Raw genomic sequence first — 13,163 nt, 5'->3', positions numbered from 1 at the left:
CTGCCATATCTTGGACTGATTTCTCTGTATTCTTAGGAGGGAGGGTGAACAGCCAGATGTTGTGGTGCATGTAGGGACCAATGACATGGGTAGGAAGAAGGAGTAGGTCTGCAAAGAGAGTTTAGGGAGTTAGATGCAAAGTTGAAGGACAGGACCTCCAGGGTTGCAATCTCAGGATTTTTTAACTGCGTTGCATTTGTGGTTTCTAAATGACAATAAACTGAAACTGAACTGAACTGAAATCAAAGGTTTGTACATGATAGAAATGTTCTCAGGTGCTTCTATTTCAATACAGGTAATATTGTACGTAAGGCTGATGAGTTTAGGGCGTGGATTGGCACGTGGGATTACGACATTATTGCTATTAGTGAGACTTGATTGCAGGAGGGGTAAGACTGGCAGCTCAATGTTCTGGGGTTCTGTTGTTTCAGATGTAATAGAGGGGGAAGGATGAAAGTGGGAGGAGTGGCATTACTAGTCAGGGAAAATATCACAGCTGTATGTAGGCAGGACAGCCCTGAGGGCTTGTCTATAGAGGCCATATGGGTGGAGCTGAGGAATGGAAAGGTGTGACCACACTAATAGGGTTGAATTATAGACCACCCAATAGTCAGAGAGAATTGGAGGAGCAAATCTGTAGAAAGATAGCAGACCGATGTAAGAAACGGAAAGTTGTAATAGTAGGGGATTTTAACTTTCCATATATTGATTGGGACTCACACACTGTGAAAGAGCTAGATGTCTTGGAGTTTGTTAAATGTGTTCAGGAAAGTTTTCTAAATCAATATATAGAGGTACCTACAAGAGAGGAAACAATACTTGACCTCCTATTACTGTCACCAGACAGGTCAGGTGACAGAAATATGTGTAGGTGAACATTTTGGGTCCAGTGACTATAATGTCATTAGTTCCAAATTAATTATGGCTAAGGATTGGTCTGGTCCTCGAGTTGAGGTTCTAAGTTGGAGAAGGGCCAATTTTGTGGAAATGAGAAAGGATCTAGAAAGAGTGAATTGGGATAAGTTGTTTTCTGGCAAGTATGTGTTCAGTAAGGCTAAATTTTGAGAGTGTAGAGTTTGCATGTTCCTGCCAGGATTAAAGACAAAGTTAACAGGCATAGGGAACCTTGGTTTTCAAAGGATATAGGCAATCTGGTTAGGAAAAGGAGCAGGTATAGGCAACAAGGAACAAATGAGGTACTTGAAGTGTATAGAAAATGTAAGAAAATACTAAAGAAGGAAATCAGGAAGGCAAAAAGAAGACATGAGGTTGCTTTGGCAGATAATGTGAAGGTAAACCTGAATTAAGTTTCGGCACAGACAAGAAGGGCAAATGTCCTGTTTCCTGTGCTATACTGTACTATGGTTGAATCGACAGTCTGTTGAGCATGGTTCATATCTGACCAGTGATCACATCAACTGCCTGTTGAACACAGTTCATATCTGATGGACAACAACAACTCTCTGTCGAACACGGTTCATATCTGACAGACCAACACATCAATTCACTGTCGAACATGGTTCATATCTGACCCACCATCACATCAATTGTCTGTCGAACACAGTTCATATCTGATGGACAATCACATCAACTTACTGTCGAACGTGGTTCATATCTGACTAACCATTTCATCAACTGCCTGTCACTCATGGTTCATGCCAGAACAACCATCACATCAAAAGTCTGTTGAACATGGTTCATATCTGAATGACCATCACATCAACTGTCTGTTGATTTAGGTAGGAAAAGGGAAGAGGTCCTGAAAAAAGACTACAGAGAGTTAGGAAGGAAATTGAGAAGTAGGACCTCAAAGGTAGTAATCTTGGGATTACTGCCTATGCCACGCGACAGTGAGAATAGGAACCGTGTTTCACCGCTATCTTTCTGTACTGACCTTCCCCAGCTCATGGTACAGGGAGTAATCTTAAGATTATCATCTTGGAGGTCCTTCTCTTCAATCTCCTTCCTAACTCCCTAAACTTACTGCTCAGGACCTCTACACCTCTCTTACCTATATCATTGGTACCAACATGTAGCACAACTTCCGGCTGCTCACTCTGCCCTTCAAGAATATTCTGCTCAGAGACATCCTGGACCCTAGCACCTGGGAAGCAACACACTATCCTGGTGTCTCTTTTGCTGCTGCAGAATCTCCATCTGTCCCCCTAACTATCGAGTCCCCAATGACTATTACACCCTATCCTTCTGAGGCTCAGAGCTGACCACAGTGCTACTGGTTTGGCTGCGACTGCCTTGCCCAGATTGGTCATGCCCCTCAGCAGTATCCAAAGGGGTATACCTGATGCTGAAGGGAATGGCCACAGGGGGACCCTGTACTGACTCTCTTGGTGTTCACCCATCTATTCACTGAATTTTGCACTTTGGATGTAACCACCCACCCAAAAGGCATACCTATCAAACTGTCTGCCTCCCAGATGATCCTAAATTCATCCAACTCCAGCTCCAGTTCTTTAATACAGTCTTTCATGAGCTGGAGTTGGCTGCACTTCCCACAAGTGTAGTCATCAGGGGGAGACTATCAGGTTCCAGGAATTCCCAAATCCTAGTAGTTTAAATTAATATGGCAGTGGGGTGGGAACCAGTATGATAGAGCTGAGGATGAGCCAGCAGATTTACAAGTAGATGATATAGTATATAAAATGAATGTTAGGAAGAACAAGCCAAAGACTGGGTACAACTGCACTGAGAGTAAAAAGTTGTATCACAGAGGAAAAATTCATAAAGGCTGTATTTAAGTACATGTAGCATTCAAAATAAGGTGAACAAACTCATGGCTGAAAGAAGATTATAGTTGGGAGTTTAACATCAAAGGATATACTTTGTATTGACAGGACAGGCAGGAAGGCATAGATGGTCATGTGGCTCTATTGGTAAGAGATGGACAAAGGGTCAAAGAATATAGAATCTTTGTGGATGGAGTTAAGAAACTGCAAGGGTAAAAATAAACATTATGGGAATCATATATAGGCCTCCAAATAGTAGCCAAGATGTGGGGGGGGGGGTTCAGATTACAAAGGGACATGTAATAAGGGTAATATCACAATTGTAATGGGGGTCTTCAATATGTAAGGGCTTTGGGAAAATCAAGTTGGTGTTGGATGACAAGAGAAGGAATTTATTGAATGCCTCCCAGACTGCTTTTTAGAGCAGCTTGTGCTTGAGCCTACTTGCAGAAAGGCTATCTTAGGTTGAGTGTTGTGTAATGATCCAAATTTTATTAGCTTATTGTAAAGGAAACCTTAGGAGGCAGTGATCATAATATGATTGAATTCATACTGCAATTTGAGAGGGAGAAGGATAACTTACATGAATCAGTATTGCAATGGAATAAAAGGAAATACAGAGGCATGAGAGAGGAGCCCAGGTGGATTAGAAGGGAATACTGGTGGGGACGATAGCAGAACAGAGTTGGCTGAAGTTTCTGGGAATAGTTTACAAGTTGCAAAACCTAAGGCCATAAGATATAGGAGCAGCAGTAGGCCATTCAGCCCATCAAGTCTGCTCTGCCATTCAATCATGGGCTGATCCATTTTTTCCAGTTATCCCCACTTCCCTGCCTTGACCCCATACCCTTTGACGCCATGGCTAATCATGAACCTATCTCTGCCTTAAATACACCTAATGACTTGGTCTCCACAGCCACTTGTGGCAACAAGTTCCACAGATTTACCACCCTCTGACTAAAGTAATTTCTCTGCATCTCTGTTCTAAATGGACATCCTTCAATCCTGAAGTTGTGCCCTCTTGTCCTAGAATCCCCTACCATGGGAGGTAACTTTGCCATATCTAATCTGTTCAGACCTCTTAACATTTGGAATGTTTCTATGAGATTCCCCCTCATTCTCCTGAATTCCATGGAATATAGCCCAAGAGCTAACAGACGTTCCTCATATGGTAACTCTTTCATCCCTGGAATCATTCTTATGAGTCTTCTCTGAACCCTCTCCAATGTCAGTACATCCTTTCTAAATTAAGGAACCCAAAACTGCACACAATACTCCAAGTGTGGTCTCACGAGTACCTTATTGTCAGTACCTCCAGTTGAATTTTGTCTTTTTGTGTGTTTCTCCCTAGCCGTCAGTTTGTGCTTTGTATTGCCACGTGCTCCTGTCCTCACTCCTGCTCTACTCCGGCCTCTGTATTCCTGAGTACTCCGTCTCTCATCTGTTTCTCATTATTACCTGTATTGCTGCCACCTGTGTCTCATTGTGCTTCACCTATCATCTGCCTCTCTGTTTATTGCTCAGTGTATTTCAGTTCTGTGATTTCTGAATTTTCCTGAGCCTTTCCAGTATTTGTATCTGTACTCTGTCTGTTTCCTGATTCTGGTTTTTTGATTTCTCTGGATGTTTTGATCTTTGCCTGAACTTTGACACTGACTTTGTTTGCACCTTGGGATTTGTTACTCAATTAATATCACTGTGTGCACAGTACTGGGTCTGCGATTGGATCCCTGCTCCAGCGTCCTGACAGCACAATCTGGCCATTATGGATCCAGCAGATCTGAGAACTGCCTGGAACAGGGAGTGATGCTGGGAAGATCCCGGTGATCTGAGAACTGCCTGGAACAGGGAGTGATGCTGGGAAGACACCACCACAAGGTGGTGGTTGAATGGCCCCAACCCTCGATTTGTTCGGAGTCGCAATGCTTCTTGGGCTTTGCTAACTTCTATTGCCATTTCATCAGAAATTACAGTACACTGGCTGCACCACTCACTGCTCTTACCTCATCGGCTGTCAGATGCTCCTGGTCCCCTGCTGCTGAAAAGGCATTCTCTGACCTGAAGGAATGTTTCACCTCTGCCCCCATCCTGATTCAACCCAACACTGACTGGCAGTTCATTGTGGAGGTGGATGCGTCTGACATTAGTATAGGAGCTGTTCTCTCTCTCGGCGTTCGGCCAAGGATGAGAAGGTACACCCCTGTGCCGCCTTCTCTCACCGCCTCACTCCCATGGAGTGGAATTATGATGCTGGAAACCGGGAGCTGCTGGCTTGAAGTTAGCTCTGGAGGAGTGGAGGCATTGGTTGGAGGGAACAAAGGTGCCATTCTTAGTCTGGGCTGATAACAAGAATCTTGAATATATCTGTATGGCCAAGCGTCTCAACTCCCATCAGGCTAGTTGGTCCCTGTTTTTCTCAAGATTCAATTTTACTCTGTCCTTCCACCCTGGTTCCAAGAATGGAAAAGCTGAAGATTTCCTTCCTCTGAGACCTCTGAGGTACCCGATGTCATCCTCCCTGCTCACTGTCTTGTGGGTGCAGCGCAATGGGACATTGAAGCCATAGTGCAAGCTGCTCAACAGAGTGAGGCAGCCCCTAGTCAACGCCCCACTAATTATGTTTATGTTCCCAGCTCTGTCCGCTCACAGGTATTGCAGTGGGGTCATTCTTCCCAGTTATCCTGTCACCCTGAACCAAGCGTACTCTGGCCTTCATCAATTGGCGGTTCCGGTGGCCCTCCATGAGAGATGACATCTGTAACTTTCTCACAGTAGTTGATCATTTCTCCAAGTCTGTACACTTCATTCCTTTCCCTAAACTCCCATCGGCCAAAGAAACAGCTAAATTACTAGTACTACATGTTTCTTAAATTACATGGTTTACCTGTAGATGTGTCAGATAGAGGCTCTCAATTCACATCCAACTTCAAGTCGTTTATTGTCATTTCAACCATAAACTGCTGGTACAGTACACAGTAAAAATTAAACAACATTCCTCCAGGACCCTGGTGTTAAATGAAACAACTTTCCTCCAGGACCCTGGTGTTACATGAAACAACACAAAGCTACACTAGACTATGTGAGTCAGCACAAGGCTACCCAAGACTACGTAAAACAATATAAAAACTGCACTAGACTATAGACCTGCACAGGATTACATGAAGTGCACAAAACAGTGACTCTTTAGTACAATAATTTAGTACGATAAAAAAACAGTACAATAATTAATAAACAAGACAATAGGCACAGTAGAGGACAAATTACAACATAATAGTAAATGATTTAGATGTCAGCCTAGACTCTGAGTATTGAGGAATCTGATGGCTTGGGGGAAGAAACTGTTGCACAGTCTCATCGTGAGAGCCCAAATGTTTTGGTACCTTTTGCCAGAAGGCAGGAGGGAGAAGAGTTTGTGTGAGGGGTGGGTGGGGTCCTTCACAATACTGTTAGCTTTGTGGGTGCAGCGTATGGTGTAAATGTCTGTAATAACAGGAAGAGAGACGCTGATAATCTTCACAGCTGACCTCACTATCTGCTGCAGGGTCTTGCGATCCGAGACGGTGCAATTCCAGAACCAGGCAATGATGTAGTTGTTCAGGATGCTCTCAATACATCCTCTGTAGAATGTAGTGAGGATGGGAAGTGGGAGATGGACTTTTCTCAGCCTTCGCAGAAAGTAGACACTGCTGGGCTTTCTTGGCTATGGAGCTGGTGTTGAGGGACCAGGTGAGATTCTCCGCCAAGTGATCACCAAGAAATTTGGTGCTCTTAATGATCTCAACGGAGCAGCCATCAATGTTCAGCGGAGAATGGTCACTCCATGCTCTCTGAGGTCAACAACCATCTCTTTTGTTTTGTTCACATTCAGAGACACGTTGCTGGCTCTGCACCAGTCTGTTAGCCACTGCACCTCCTCTCTGTATGCTGACTTGTCGTTCTTGCTGATGAGACCCACCACGGTCGTGTCATCGAGCTGTGTATTGCCGCACAGTCCTGGGTCAGCAGAGTGAACAGCAGTGGACTGAGAACACAGCCCTGGGGAGACCCGTGCTCAGTATGATGGTGTTGAAGATGCTGCTCCTGATCTGGAGGGCATTCTGTAATCTTCTGGGTGCCTCTGTGAGTTTGTCTTCAGGATTCCACCCACAAACCAATGGCCAGACCGAGCAGGCCAACCAACAGCTAGAGACTGTATTGCAGTGTCTGGTGGCATCTGTCCTCGTCCACCAGTCTGTCTCCTTTTGAGTGTTGCCCTGGCTACCAACCTCCACTGTTTCCTGCCCAGGAGGAGGAGGTTGGCATTCCAACTGCCGAGGCATTCATCCGCCGTTGTCAGCGGACATTGAGGCGCACTTGCTCTGGCCTTCTCTGTGCCTCTGCTAGGATCAAGCATCAAGCTGACTGCCATTGCTCCAAGGCCCCACATTACTGTCAGGGACAGCGTGCTTGACGCTGGGGTCATGGCCTCCAGTACCTTGTGGACTGGGAGGGCTACGGTCCTGAGGAGAGGTGCTGGCTCCCGCCCGTAACATCCTGGACCCCTCTCTCATGAGGGACTTTCATCATCAGCACCCAGCTCTACCTGCTGTGATGCCAGGAAGTGTCTGTAATTGGGGGAGGGGGGGGGTTACTGTCAGTACCTCCATTTGAACTCTGTCTTTTTGTGTGTTTTCCCACTTGCAGTCAGTCTGTGGTCTTGTATTGCCGCGTGCTCCTGTCCCCCGCTCCTGCTCTACTCCGGCCCCTGTATTACTGAGTAGTCTGTTTCTCATTACTACCTGTATGGCTGCCACCTATGTCTTATTGTGCTTCACCTATCATCTGCCTCTCTGTTTATTGCTCAGTGTATTTCAGTCCTGTGATTTCACCTGTTTGTTGCCAGATTGTGCCAGTGAATTTTCCTGAGCCTTTCCAGCATTTGTATCGGTATTCTTCCCATCTGAATATTGACTCTACCTGTTTCCCGATTCTGATTTTCTGATCTCTCGGGATGTTTTGGTCTCTGCCTGGACTTTGACGCCATCTTTGTTTGCACCTTAGGATTTGTTACTCAATTACTATCACTTTGTGCACAGTACTGGGTCTGCAATTGGATCCCTGCTCCAGTGTCCTGACACTTATAGAACCTCAAATTCATATCCCTGCTCTTATATTCTATAGCTCTAGAAATGAATGCCAACATTGCATTCGTCTTCTTTACAACCGACTCAACCTGGAGGTTAAACTTTAGGGTATCTTGCACAGGGACTCCCAAGTCCCTTTGCATCTCTGCATTTTGAATTCTCTCCCCATCTAAATACTAGTCTGCCTGTTTATTTCTTCCACCAAAGTACATGACCATACACTTTCCATCACTGTATTTCATTTGCCACTTCTTTGCCCATTCCCTAAACTATCTAAATCTCTCTGCAGGCTCTTTTTCCTCAATGCTACCCACTCCTCCACCTTCCTTTGTATCATCGGCAAATTTAGCCACAAATCCATTAATACCGTAGTCCAAATCATTGACATAAATTGTGAAAAGCATTGGTCCCACACCAGCCCCTGTGGAACTCCACTGGTAACCGACAGCCAGCCAGAATAGGATCACTTTATTCCCACTCTCTGTTTTGTCGACCAGCCAACATTCCAGCCATGCAAGTAAATTCCCTGAAATTACATAACCATATAACAAGTACAGCACGGAAACAGGCCATCTCGGCCCTCTAGTCTGTGCCGACGCTTACACTCACCTAGTCCCACTGGCCCACACTCAGCCCATAACCCTCCATTCCTTTCCTGTCCATATACCTATCCAATTTTACTTTAAATGACAATACCAAACCTGCCTCTGCCACTTCTACTGGAAGCTCATTCCACACAGTTACCACTCTCTGAGTAAAGAAATTCCCCCTTGTGTTACCCTTAAACTTTTGCCCCCTAACTCTCAAATCATGTCCTCTTGTTTGAATCTCCCCTACTCTCAATGGAAAAAGCCTATCCATGATAACTCGATCTATCCCCCTCATTATTTTAAATACCTCTATCAAGTCCCCCCTCAACCTTCTACGCTCCAAAGAATAAAGACCTAACTTGTTTAGCCTTTCCCTGTAACTTAGGTGCTGAAACCCATGTAACATTCTATTTGGTTGATATCTTTCCTATAATTCAGTGAACAGAACTGTACACCATACTCCAAATTCGGCCTTACCAATGCCTTGTATAATTTTAACATTACATCCCAACTCCTATACTCAATGCTCTGATTTATAAAGGCCAGCATACCAGAAGCTTTCTTCACCACCCTATCCACATGAGATTCCACCTTCAGGGAACTATGCACCATTATTCCTAGATCACTCTGTTCTACTGCATTCTCCAATGCCCTACCATTTACCATGTATATCCTATTTTGATTATTCCTACCAAAATGTAGCACCTCACACTATCAGCATTAAATTCCATCTGCCATCGTTCAGCCCACTCTTCTAACTGGTCTAAATCTCTCTGCAAGCTTTGAAAACCTACTTCATTATCCACAGTGCAGTGGATGTGATCTACATGGATTTTAGTAAGGCATTTGACAAGGTTCCACACAGTAGGCTTATTCAGAAAGTCAGAAGGCATGGGATCCAGGGACGTTTGGTCAGGTGGATTCAGAATTGGCTTGCCTGCAGAAGGCAGAGGGTTATGGTGGAGGGAGTACATTCAGATTGGAGGGTTGTGACTAGTGGTGTCCCACTAGGATCTGTTCTGGGACCTCTACTTTTTGTGATTTTTATTAACGACCTGGATGTGGGGGTAGAAGGGTGGGTTGGTAAGTTTGCAGATGACACAAAGGTTGGTGGTGTTGTAGATAGTGTAGAGGATTGTCGAAGATTGCAGAGAGACATTGATAGGATGCAGAAGTGGGCTGAGAAGTGGCAGATGGAGTTCAACCTGGAGACGTGTGAAGTGGTACATTTTGGAAGGACAAACTCCAAGGTAGAGTACAAAGTAAATGGCAGGATACTTGGCAGTGTGGAGGAGCAGAGGGATCTGAGGATACATGTCCACAGATCCCTAAAAGTTGCCTCACAGGTAGATAGGGTAGTTAAGAAAGCTTATGGGGTGTTAGCTTTCATAAATTGAGGGATAGAGTTTAAGAGACGCGATGTAATGATGCAGCTCTATAAAACTCTAGTTAGGCCACACTTGGAGTACTGTGTCCAGTTATGGTCGCCTCAGTATAGGAAGGATGTGGAAGCATTGGAAAGGGTACAGAGGAGATTTACCAGGATGCTGCCTGGTTTAGAGAGTATGGATTATGATCAGAGATTAAGGGAGCAAGGGCTTTACTCTTTGGAGAGAAGGAGGATGAGAGGAGACATGATAGAGGTGTACAAGATATTAAGAGGAATAGACAGAGTGGACAGCCAGCGCCTCTTCCCCAGGGCACCACTGCTCAGTACAAGAGGACATGGCTTTAAGGTAAAGGGAGGGAAGTTCAAGGGGGATATTAGAGGAAGGTTTTTCATTCAGAGAGTGTTTGGTGCGTGAAATTCACTGCCTGAGTCAGTGGTGGAGGCAAATACACTAGTAAAGTTTAAGAGACTACAGGACAGGTATATATGGAGGAATTTAAGGTGGGGGGTTATATGGGAAGCAGGGTTTGAGTGTCGGCACAACATTGTGGGCCAAACGGCCTGTAATGTGCTGTACTATTCTATGTTCTATGTTCTTAGGACCCTTTTTATGGGTTCTAAGATTCCATGGAATATTATCTTACTCAGCACCCTCCTGAGCAGCACCTTGTCAAAGGCCTTCTGAAAATCCAAGTACACCATGTCTACTGCATCTCCTTTGTCTGCCCTGCTTGTAATTTCTTTATATATATTTTATTGAATTTTTAAGATAACTATATAGAATGAATAGAATAATGGAGTATAATATCAGCCCTCCCCCCTCCCCTTAACCCTTCCCCCCTTAACATCCCCAGCTGAAAAAAAAGAAAAAAAGAAAAGAGAAAAAGAAAGAAGAAAGGAAGAAAGATTGCCTGGATATTGGAAGATCCCCACATGCTCCATGGAATTCAAAATGACTTTAATATATATATATTTATTTATTTCCCCAAATGGCCTATATATTTAATCCTATCTTTTGTAAATAAGGATGCTAAATTTTCAGAAATATGTCATATTCATTTCTTAAATTGTAAGTCATTTTTTCAAGTGGAATGCAGCTAAAAATTTCATTATTCCAACGGTCCATAGTTAAGTATGAATCTGATTTCCAAGTAACTGCAATAGCCTTTTGGCTACTGCCAATGCAATTTTTATAATTTTTTTCTGATATTTGTTCAATTTAAGTTTCGGTTTTATCCCTTCAATATCCCCTAGTAAAAATAATATTGGGTTATGTGGAAGTTGTATTCCAATAAAACTCTTAAATTTATCCAAAATGTAATTTCTTCAAAGAATTGCAGTAGGTTAGTCAGGCAGGATTTTCCTTTCAGGAAACCATGCTGGCTTTGGCCTATCTTGTCACGTGCCTCCAGGTATTCTGTAATCTCATCCCTAACAATCGATTCCAGCAGCTTCCCAACCACTGAAGTCAGGGTAACAGGTTTATTGTTTCCTTTCTGCTGCCTCCCACCCTTCTTAAGTAGCAGAGTAACATTTGCAATTTTCCAGTCATCCGGTACAATGCCAGAATCTATCAATTCTTGAAAGATCATCGTTAATGCCGCCACAATCTCTCCAACTACTTCCTTCAGAACCCAAGGGTGTATTCCATCAGGTTCAAGAGATTTATCTACCCTCAGACCATTAAGTTTCCTGAGCACCTTAGAAAAGATATGTCCCACAGAAGTAGAAGTTCTCAAATTGTAGGGGTAGGCAACCATGGCTGACAAGGGAAGCCAAGGTCTCTATAAAAGCCAAGGAAAGGGCATATAAGATAGAAAAAAATTTCAATGGCCCAATCAGCAACAGGAGCAGCCCATAGCAACAAGGTTTCAAGCATGTCGGTGATGCTTGTTTAAAAGTACAGAAGGGACAAGTGGGGTGGCCATTATAAGGAATAGGCCAGTGGTGAGAGTAGGAATGTGAGGCTTTGGCTCGAAAGAGGCATTGGCTCTGAGTAAGCCTCTGTTAATGTCCCTTTATTATTCTCTTACTGTACCTAGTGTAGTAAATGGCCATTGTGTATTCTTCATGCTGGTTGTTCGAGTCCTGGGAAACCCAGAGTCCCCCAGGGAACTACATCTGCATGAGTGCATCAGGCTGCAGCTCCTTGAAGACTGTTAGGGATCTGGAGCAGCAGCTGGATGACTTTTTGCTTGTTTGGGAAAGTGAGGAGATAATCGATCACAGTTACAGGAAAGTAGTCACCCCGAAGTTGCAGGAGGCGAGTAAATAGGCAGTTAGTGCAGAGCACCCCTGTGGCTATCCCTTCAACAATAAGTATACCATTTTGGATACTATCATGGGGGATGATCTCCCTGGGTTACTGGTACTGAGCATAGGTCAGTGGTGCAGGAGCCAGCGTCTTGAATCACATCCACAACATTATGGAGAGGGAGAGAGAGCAGCCAGCTGTCTTGCTACATATTGGTACCAATGACAAAGGAATGAAAAGCAAAGAGGTACTGAAAAGAGAATATAGTGAGCTAGGTAGAAACCTGAGAAACAGGACCTCCCGGGTAGCAATTTCTGGATGGCTGCCTATGCTACATGCCAGCAAGGTTAGAAACAGGATGATTTGGCAAATAAATGTGTGGCTGAGAAGATGGTGCAGGAGGCAGGGCTTTGCGGGAACCCGAGGGGGATGAGGTGATGGAGTACTTGGTGACAAAGGACAAGGTAAGACAAAGTCAGCATAGTTTCCTTAAGGGAATTACTTGAAATTACACGTAGGGTAGATGTAGTGGATTTTGTATATTTGGACTTTCAGAAGGCCTTTGACAAGGTGCCACACATGAGGCTGCTTACCAAGTTAAGAGCATGGTATTACAGGAAAGTCACTGGCATGGTTGGAGCATTGACTGATTGGTAGGAGGCAGCAAGTGGGAATAAAAGGATCCTTTTCTGGTTGGCTGCTTGTGACTAGTGGTGTTCCGCAGGGGTCAGTGTTGGAACTGCTTTGCTGCATATCAATGATTTAGATGATGGAATAGATGGATTTGTGGCCAAGTTTGCAGAAGATTGACAGAGGGGCAGTAGTGTTGAGGAAACAAGTAGGCTGCAGAAGGACTTAAGCAAATTAGGAGAATGGGCAAGAGAGTAGCAAATGAAATACAATGTTGGAAAATGCATGGTCATGCACTTTGGTGGTAGAAATAAAACTGCAGACTATTTTCTAAATGGGGAGAAAATCAAAAAATCTGAGATGCAAAGGGACTTGGGAGTCCTTGTGCAGAACACCCTGAAGGTTAACTTACAGGTAGAGTTGGTGGTGAGG

The 13,163-nt window shown here is 44.2% G+C and overlaps 1 protein-coding gene across 1 annotated transcript in view; it reads right to left on the bottom strand.

Moving 5' to 3' along the window:
- Positions 1 to 13,163, bottom strand: part of tmem63c (transmembrane protein 63C) — a 494,723-nt gene that overhangs the window by 138,408 nt on the left and 343,152 nt on the right. The gene's annotated exons all lie outside the window — the stretch shown is intronic.

This window comes from Hypanus sabinus, chromosome 2, assembly GCF_030144855.1.
Source record: "Hypanus sabinus isolate sHypSab1 chromosome 2, sHypSab1.hap1, whole genome shotgun sequence".
Lineage (NCBI taxonomy): Eukaryota > Metazoa > Chordata > Chondrichthyes > Myliobatiformes > Dasyatidae > Hypanus > Hypanus sabinus.
Note: the sequence above shows the minus strand (reverse complement) of the source record. Positions and strands in the feature narration are given on the sequence as shown.